We start from the raw sequence: 7,771 nt of genomic DNA, 5'->3' as shown, positions 1-7,771 counted from the left end.
ACCCACTCAGAAGCCCCATCCTGTAAGCCAATGCCCTGTGCTCACCCCATGTCTTTCCAGGTGAAGAAGACAAGCAAGGGGGTGACAAGAAAAGCCCCTCCAATAGCCTCCACCTGCCAAAGAGAGAACAAGAAATCCAGTGGGCTGATCCTTTTCGGGCATTACTGTAGGTTTAATAATAAAGTGGGGCTAAATGAGGAATGTGCCAACCAAGCTTGCCAGGAGAGCTCCGTTGAATCGCCTAATGCCCAGTAGCATCAGAGCAAGGTAGAAACATCCAAGCGCTATGCCTAATCTCCAGAGGTCTAAAGCTGAAACAAAAGGGCCCCGCACTGATGATATCCAATAAACAGCTGGTGTAAAGGAGAGCTCTGTGTGTGCGCATGTTGTATGATAGTGGGGAGGCAGGCAGGAATGGGGAAAGGAAGGGAAGAGGCCAGCGTGTCAAAAGGGAAGGAGGTTTGTGGGCCAGACCAGCAGGTCCTCAGTGTTCCTTAATCTGGACATGAGAATGGGGAATGGACTCGGCATGGAAGAAAAATTTCATCACCAGCCCTTTAACACAGCAACAAGGTGGAATGGGGCTGGGTGTTTCTGCATGGAGTGGGGGAGGCAGGTGTTGTGGGTATGGAGTATCATTATCAGGCCTAAAAAGGAATAGATTGTCCAAGAATATGTGTCCAGGCCTCCGATTTCTTAGAGTTTTGCTGGCTACATCCTATACTGGACTCCACTAAGAGGTCCAGAAACACCAGAACACATAATCCAGTTGAAGTCATCCCTGAAGGATGAGATGGTGGATTTTGGAGACCACAAACACTGAGCAGGACACCTTCCTCTTTAGACATTTTCGAAACTAAGAGGCCTGGTGCTATACATGTGTGGGGCAGAGGGTGGGGCTTGCCCCAATGCAGGCAATAGAGGAAGTATTGTTTCTACAAAGTTGATAATTAAACAAAACCAAATAAGATCTACTGGGGGTCATTGATATCACCTCTAAACACCATTAATTTTAGATAACACTGATTAAATACATTAATATTTTATTTAATATATATAAATAAGGGTACTTATACTTTGTATATGAATAGCACTTATATGGGCTCTATATAAGAAACATCTGCTGCATAAAGTAAAGAAAGTGAATATTTCCGTATGGTGAATATTAGATATTGCCTCTCTCTATGTAATATTCTCCAAATCTATTGTGTTTGTAGGGATTGATCAGACAAACAAATCCAAGGAGACACTCATATGTGGATAAGAAAGAGCTTTATAGAAGAAAACAATTACATATTGAGAGAAGACCCAATCCAGCCCACATCAAGACTTTAAGTTCTATATTAGCTCCTTTGTCAGATGCCAGTCTATGAATTCCTCTTCAGACTCATGCCAACACAGGCAATGACGCTGAATTCAGGAATATCACAGGCCAGTGGGTGAATGTCTTGTGGATCCAGTTGTGATGGAAGGATTTCAGTGCTGGTGTGGGTTTCTGCGTGGCTTCTCCTGCTCCCAGGCTCTGGCTCCATCATGTAGCACCCTGTGGCTTGTGGTCAGGAATGTCTCACAGGGAGAGATTGTGTGTTCCTCCTCCAGGGAAGAAGTCCAGAGTTTCCAGAATCCTCAGCACAAGTCCATGCCTGCACCAAGGCCTCATTGGTTGTTACCAGATTGACAAGTTTGACTTGACCCCTTCGCAAGCTGACAGATAATGTAAATTTGTTTTATGTATATATGTGTGTGTGTATGTATATATGTATATATATACATATATGTACACACATCTATGTGTAGGGAATTACTCATTTTTTCTAAAGTTTTAGTTCTAAGAGTAAAATTTTGTTAACATATTTATCGACATGCACATATTTACAATACAATAAGAATGTGTTTGAAGCATACAGTGATGTTTCGTCATATGTATGCACATGTCCTCTAAGATAAAAACCACAAGACTGAACATATTCTCATCCCAAGGACTGGCTTTGGGCTCCTTTTTAATCTCTCCCTCTTGTTCCGGCTACCCAGGCCACCATTAAGTTGCCAAAGGTCTAAGTTATAAAGGATGTCTGTGCTTCATGACGTCTGAACATATATGTAGAATCCACTAACATCAAATCAATTCCAACTCATACTAACAGAGGATGACTGGTTCATAGGATTTGGGGGCATGTAAATCATTACGGAAGCCAACTGCCTCATCGTCCTCCCTCACATGGTCCAGCCGAGGACTTAAAACATAGCACCCCCTGGCTACTAAGAATATAATAGGGAACTTCAAGGAGTTTGTGTGAAATATCCATTACTTATAATACAATTTCTTCGTGCCTGTTGTCAAGCCCCCCCATTTATGTAAGGCTCAGAATAGTATGTGTTTGGACCTAATCTGGTCATTGATAATGGTTAGATAGCTTTAGATAAGCTGATGAAACGTGATAAAAACGTGAGCTGACCCTACCAAGCTACCCCACACCTCACACACTAAGCCTCCCCCCCCACCACCAACCTCCAAGAGTTCTGCCTTGTCCTTGCCAGGCACAAACCCGTCCTCAAGCCAAACTTCTCATCAAGTGCCCCTTCCCACCCACCCAGAAGCCCTGTCTTGTAAGCCAATGCCATGTGCTCACCCTGTGTCTTTCCAGGTGAAGAAGACAAGCATGGGGGTGAGAAGAAAAGCCCCTCCAAAAGCCTCCACCTGCCCAAGAAAGAACAAGAAATCCAGTGGGCTGATCGTTTTCGGGCATTACCGTAGGTTTAATAAGAAAGTGGGCGTAAGTGAGGACTGTGCCAACCAAGCTTGCCAGGAGAGCTCCGTTGAATCGCCTAATGCCCAGTAGCGTCAGAGCAAGGTAGAAACATCCCGGCACTGTGCCTAATCTCCAGAAGTCTAAAGCTGAAACCAAAAGGGCCCCTCACTGATTACATCCAATAAACAGCTAGTGTAAAGGAGAGTTCTGTGTGTGCGCATGTTGTATGACAGTGGGGAGGCAGGCAGGAACGGGGAAAGGAAGGAAAGAGGCCAGCGTGTCAAAAGGGAAGGAGGTTTGTGGGCCACACCAGCAGGTCTACAGTGTTCGTTACTCTGGATATCACAATGGGGAACGGACTCGGCATGGAAGAAAAATTTCATCACCAGCCCTTTAACACAGGAACAAGGGGGAATGGGGCTAGGTGTTTCTGCATGGAGTGGGGGAGGCAGACAGGAGCAGGTGTTGTGGGTATTGAGTATCAGCATCAAGCCTGAAAAGGAAACGATTGTCCAAGTTAATATTTCGAGGCCTCTGATTTCTTAGAGGTTTGCTGGCCCCATCCTATGCTGGACTCCACTAAGGGGCCAAGAAACACCAGAACGCATACTCCACTTGAAGTCATCCCTGAAGGATGAGATGGTGGATTTTGGAGACCACAAACACTGAGCAGGACACCTTCTTCTTTAGACATTTCTGAAACTAAGAGGCCTGGTGCTATGCATGTGTAGGGCAGTGAGTGGGGTTTGCCCCAGTGCAGGCAATAGAGGAAGTATTGTTTCTACAAAGTTGATACTTAAACAAAACCAAATAAGTGATACTGGGGGTCATTGATATCACCTCTAAACACCATTAATTTTAGATAACAGTGATTAAATTCATGAATACTTTATTTACTATATATAAATAAGGGTACTTATACTTTTTATATGAATAGCACTTATATGGTCTCTATATAATAAGCATCTACTGTATAAAGTAAATAAAGTGGATATTTTCATAAGGTGAATATTAGGTATTGCCTCTCTCCATGTAATATCCTCCAAACCTATTGTGTTTGTCGGGGTTGATCAGGGAAACAAATCCAAGGAGACACTCATATGTGGATAAGAATGAGTTTTATAGAAGAAAACAATTGCATATTGAGAGATGACCCAGTCCAGCCCACATTAAGTCTTTCAGTTTGATATTAGCCCATCGGTCCCATGCCAGTCTATGAATCCCTCTACAGACCCATGCCAGCACATGCAATGACGGTGAATTCAGAAAGATCACAGGCCAGTGGGTGAATGTCTTGTGGATCCTATTGCGATGCAAGGATTTCAGTGCTGGCGTGGGTTTCTGTGTGGCTTCTCCTGCTCCCAGGCTCTGGCTCCATCAGTGTAGCACCCCGTGGCTTGTGGTCAGGAATGTCTCACGGGGAGAGATTGTGTGTTCGACCTCCAGGGAAGAAGTCTAGAGTTCCCAGAATCCTCAGTAGAAGCCCATGCCTGTACCAAGGCCTCATTGATTGTGACCAGATTGACAGGTTTGACTCGACCCCTTCACAAGCTGACAGATTATATAATGTGTTTTATGTGTATATACACACATCTATATAAAGAGAATTACTCATTCTTTCTAAAGTTTTAGTTGTAAAATTATAATTTTGTTAACATATTTATTAATATACACTTATTTACAATACAAAAATCATGTGTTTGAATCATACAGTGATGGTTTGTCATCTGTATGCTCATGTTGTCTAAGATAAAAACCACAAGAGTGAACATATTCTCATCCCAAGGACTGTTTTGGGCTCCTTTTTAATCTTTCCCTCTTGCTCCTGCTACCCAGGCAACCATTAAGTTGCCAAAGGTCTAAGACTCTAAAGGATGTCTGTGCTTCGTGACTTCTGATCATATATGTAGAATCCACTACCATCAAATCAATTCCAACTCATAGTGACAGAGGATAACTGTTTCACAGGATTTGGAGGCATGTAAATCATTCCTGAAGCCAACTGCCACATCTTCTTCCCTCACAAGATCCAGCAGAGGGCTTAAAGCACAGCACCCCCAGGGCTCCTAAGAATATAATAGGGAACTTCAAGGAGTTTGTGGGAAATTTCCATTACTTTTAATACCATTTCTTATTGCGTGTTTTCAAGCCTCCCCATATATGTAAGGCTCAGAATAGTATGTGTTTGGACATAATCTGGTTATTGATAATGGTTACACAGCTTTAGATATACTGATAAAACGTGATAGAACATGAGCTAACCCTATCAAGCTACTCCTCACCTCACACACTAAGCATCCCCCTTGGGCCCCCCCACCCCCACCCCCACCCCCGCGCAACCTCCAAGAGGTCTGCCTTGTCCTTGCCAGGCACAAACCCTTCCTCAAGACAAACTTCTCATCAAATGCCCCTTCCCACCCACCCAGAAGTCCCGTCCTCTAAGCCAATGCCCTGTGCGCACCCTGTGTCTTTACAGGTGAAGACGACAAGCATGGGGGTGAGAAGATAAGCCCCTCCAAAAGCCTCCACCTGCTCAAGAAAGAACAAGAAATCCAGTGGGCTGATCATTTTCGGGCATTACCGAGGTTTAATAAGAAAGTGGGGCTAAGTGAGGAATGTGCCTCCCATAATTGCCAGGAGAGCTCCGTTGAATTGCCTAATGCCCAGTAGCATCATAGCAAGGTAGAAACATCCAAGTGCTGTGCCTAAGCTCCAGAGGACTAAAGCTGAAACCAAAAGGGCCCCTCACTGATGATATCCAATGAACAGTTTGTGTAAAGGAGAGCCCTGTGTGTGCGCATGTTGTATGATAGTGGGGAGGAAGGCAGGAAGGGGAAAAGGAAGGGAAGAGGCCAGCGTGTCAAAAGGGAAAGAGGTTTGTAGGCCAAACCAGCAGGTCCACACTGTTCGTTACTCTGGACATAAGAATGGGGAACGGACTCGGCATGGAAGAAAAAATTCATCACCAGCCTTTTAACACAGCAACAAGGAGGAATGGGGCTGTGTGTTTCTGCATGGAGTGGGGGAGGCAGACGGGAGCAGGTGTTGTGGGTATTGAGTATCAGCATCAAGCCTGAAAAGGAAACGATTGTCAAATTTAATCTCGCAAGGACTCCAATTTCTCAGAGGTTTGCTGGCCCTATCCAATGCTGGAATCTACTAAGGGGCCTAGAAACACCAGAATGCATATTCCAGTTGAAGTCATCCCTGAAGGATGAGATGGTGGATTTTGGAGACCACAAACACTGAGCAGGACACCTTCCTCTTTAGACATTTGCAAAACTAAGAGTCCTGGTGCTATACATGTGTAGGGCAGTGGGTGGGGCTTGCCCCAATGCAGGCAATAGAGGAAGTATTGTTTCTACAAAGTTGATACTTAAACAAAATCAAATAAGTCCTAGTGGGGGTCATTGATATCACCTCTAAACACCATTAATTTTACATAACAGTGATTAAATACATTAATATTTTATTTAATATATATAAATAAGGGTACTTATACTTTGTATATGAATAGCACTTATATGGGCTCTATATAATAAACATCTACTGTATAAAGTAAATAAAGTGAATATTTTAAATAGGGTGAATATTAGATATTGCCTCTCTCCATGTAATATCCTCCAAATCTATTGTGTTTGTCAGGGTTGATCAGAGAAACAAATCCAAGGAGACACTCATATGTGGATAAGAAAGAGTTTTATAGAAGAAAACAATTGCATATTGAGAGAAGACCCAGTCCAGCCCACATCAAGGCTTTAAGTTCCATATTAGCCCATCGGTCCCATGCCAGTCTATGAATTTCTCTTCAGACTCATGCCAGTACATGCAATGACGGTGAACTCAGGAAGATCACAGGCCAGTGGGTCGATGTCTTGTGGATCCTGTTGCGATGGAAGGATTTCAGTGCTGGCGTGGTTTTCTGTGTGGCTTCTCCTGCTCCCAGGCTCTGGCTCCATCAGTGTAGCACCCTGTGGCTTGTGGTCAGGAATGTCTCACAGGGAGAGATTGTGTGTGCCACATCCAGGGAAGAAGTCCAGAGTTCCCAGAATCCTCAGTAGAAGTCCATGCTTACACCAAGGCCTCATTGGCTGTGACCCGGTTGACAGGTTTGACTTGACCCCTTCGCAAGCTGACAGATTATGTAAATGTGTTTTATGTATATATATGTGTGTGTATATATATATATATATATACACACACACACACACACACACACACATCTATGTGAAGAGAATTACTCATTCTTTCTAAAGTTTTAGTTCTAAGAGTATAATTTTGTCATCTGTATGCACATGTCGTTCAAGATAAAAACCAAAAGGGTGAACATATTCTCATCCCAAGGACTGTCTTTGGGCTCCCTTTTAATCTCTCCCTCATGCTCCTGCTACCCAGGCAACCATTAAGTTGCCAAAGGTCTAAGTTATAAAGGATGTCTTTGCTTCGTGACGTCTGAACTTATATCTAGAATCCACTACCATCAAATCAATTCCAACTCATAATGACAGAGGATAACTGTTTCATAGGATTGGCGGGCATGTAAATCATTACTGACACCAAGTGCCGCATCTTCCTCCCTCACAAGGTCCAGCCGAGGGATTAAAGCACAACACCCCAGGGCTCCTAAGAATATAATAGGGAACTTCAATGAGTTTGTTGGAAATTTCCATTACTTTTAATACAATTTCTTCTTGCGTGTTTTCAAGCCTCCCCATATATGTAAGGTTCAGAATAGTATGTGTTTGGACCTAAAGTGTTCATTGATAACCATTTTGAAGTACTTATGGTTAGACACCTTTAGATATACTGAATATAGTCTCCTCTTTGGACTTTCTAACTCCACATTTTTGCACATTTTAAAATAAATTCTCTTCTTTGTCAAGCACACACACACGTAAACTTGTCCCTGATATTCTCCATTCAGCCAAGATTCATCTGACGTCAGCAATGATATTCCTTATTCCACATCCTCTTCTTTTTCTGGCTTGAACTTCTGGAATCTCCCTGTCAATGTACTGCTA

The 7,771-nt window shown here is 43.3% G+C and overlaps 1 pseudogene; it reads right to left on the bottom strand.

The window, feature by feature from the left end:
- LOC101660861 overlaps window positions 1-7,771 on the bottom strand; it is a 68,501-nt pseudogene that overhangs the window by 6,931 nt on the left and 53,799 nt on the right.

Source organism: Echinops telfairi, unplaced genomic scaffold (assembly GCF_000313985.2).
Source record: "Echinops telfairi isolate 266 unplaced genomic scaffold, ASM31398v2 ScPeMD7_42;HRSCAF=159, whole genome shotgun sequence".
NCBI classification, from domain to species: Eukaryota; Metazoa; Chordata; class Mammalia; order Afrosoricida; family Tenrecidae; genus Echinops; species Echinops telfairi.
This window is presented reverse-complemented; position numbering and strand designations above follow the sequence as displayed.